Raw genomic sequence first — 2,077 nt, 5'->3', positions numbered from 1 at the left:
GGAGAAGGCTGCGGGGATGGGGGAGCCTGATCCTGGGTGCGATGGTGTTGAGTGTGGGTGGGAGAAGGCTGCGGGGCTGGGGGAGCCTGATGCTGGGTGTGATGGTGTTGAGTGAGGGTGGGAGAAGTCTTCGGGGATGGTGGAGCCTGATCCTGGGTTCGGTGGTGTTGAGTGTGGGTGGGAGAAGGCTGCGGGCATGGGGATGCCTGATGAGCCTGGATGTGATGCTGGTGAGAGAGGGGACAGGGCAGAGGCCGGCTGGACGTGCAGCGGGCAGGGGGAAACTTGAGCCTGGGTGGGTGGTTGTGCATCCAGGGCGGGCAGGGAGAGGTGAGACGTGGGCCTGGGCTGGTCGTCAGCGGTTCACCACAGGCAGCTGGTGGCGGTGTGGCTGAGCAGAAGCCTCCAGCAGGTGATGGCGGGGTGGGGGAGCAGCAGCCAGCCTCAAGCAGCCAGCCTCCAGCTGCTGATGGTGGGGTGGAGGAACAGAAGCCTCCAGCTGGTGATGTCAGGGTGGAGGAGCAGCAGCCAGCCTCCAACGGCTGATGGTGGGGTGGAGGAGCTGCAGCCAGCCTCCAGCAGCTGATGGCGGGGTGCAGGAGCAGCAGCCAGCCTCCAGCTGGTGATGGCGGGGTGAAGGAGCTGCAGCCAGCCACCAGCAGCTGATGGCGGGGTGCAGGAGCAGCAGCCAGCCACCAGCAGCTGATGGCGGGGTGGAGGAGCTGCAGCCAGCGTCCAGCAGCTGATGGTTGGGTGGTGGAGGAGCAGCAGCCAGCCTCCAGCAGCTGCTGGCGGGGTGCAGGAGCAGCAGCCAGCCTCCAGCAGCTGGTGGCGGGGTGGAGGAGCAGAAGCCAGCCTCCAGCAGCTGATGGCGGGGTGCAGGAGCAGAAGCCAGCCTCCAGCTGGTGATGGCGGGGTGAAGGAGCTGCAGCCAGCCTCCAGCAGCCAGCCTCCAGCTGGTGATGGCGGGGCGGAGGAGCAGGCAGCCTCCATCAGCTGATGGCGGGGTGTAGGAGCAGCAGCCAGCCTCCAGCTGGTGATGGCGGGGAGGAGGAGCAGCAGCAGCCAGCCTCCAGCAGCCAGCCAGCCTCCAGCAGCTGATGGCGGTGTGTGGGAGCAGCAGCCAGCCTCCAGCGGCCAGCCAGCCTCCAGCAGCTGATGGCGGGGTGGAGGAGCTGCAGCCAGCGTCCATCAGCTGATGGCGGGGTGGAAGAGCAGCAGGCAGCCTCCAGCTGGTGATGGCGGGGTGGAGGAGCTGCAGCCAGCGTCCAGCAGCTGATGGCGGGGTGCAGGAGCAGCAGCCAGCCTCCAGCAGCTGATGGCGGGGTGGAGGAGCTGCAGCCAGCCTCCAGCAGCCAGCCTCCAGCTAGTGATGGCGGGGTGGAGAAGCAGGCAGCCTCCGTCAGCTGATGGCGGGGTGGAGGAGCAGAAGCCAGCCTCCAGCAGCTGATGGCGGGGTGCAGGAGCTGCAGCCAGCGTCCAGCAGCTGATGGTGGGGTGGAGGAGCTGCAGCCAGCCTCCAGCAGCCAGCCTCCAGCTAGTGATGGCGGGGTGGAGAAGCAGGCAGCCTCCGTCAGCTGATGGCGGGGTGGAGGAGCAGAAGCCAGCCTCCAGCAGCTGATGGCGGGGTGCAGGAGCTGCAGCCAGCGTCCAGCAGCTGATGGTGGGGTGGAGGAGCTGCAGCCAGCGTCCAGCAGCTGATGGTGGGGTGGAGGAGCTGCAGCCAGCCTCCAGCAGCCAGCCTCCAGCAGCTGATGGCGGGGTGCAGGAGCAGCAGCCAGCCTCCAGCAGCTGATGGCGGGGTGCAGGAGCAGCAGGCAGCCTCCAGCAGCTGATGGCGGGGTGGAGGAGCAGAAGCCAGCCTCCAGCAGCTGATGGCGGGGTGCAGGAGCTGCAGCCAGCGTCCAGCAGCTGATGGTGGGGTGGAGGAGCTGCAGCCAGCGTCCAGCAGCTGATGGTTGGGTGGAGGAGCAGCAGCCAGCCTCCAGCAGCCAGCCTCCAGCTAGTGATGGCGGGGTGGAGAAGCAGGCAGCCTCCATCAGCTGATGGCGGGGTGGAGGAGCAGAAGCCAGCCTCC

The sequence above is a fragment of the Nothobranchius furzeri genome, unplaced genomic scaffold (assembly GCF_043380555.1).
Source record: "Nothobranchius furzeri strain GRZ-AD unplaced genomic scaffold, NfurGRZ-RIMD1 Scf199, whole genome shotgun sequence".
Lineage (NCBI taxonomy): Eukaryota > Metazoa > Chordata > Actinopteri > Cyprinodontiformes > Nothobranchiidae > Nothobranchius > Nothobranchius furzeri.
Note: the sequence above shows the minus strand (reverse complement) of the source record.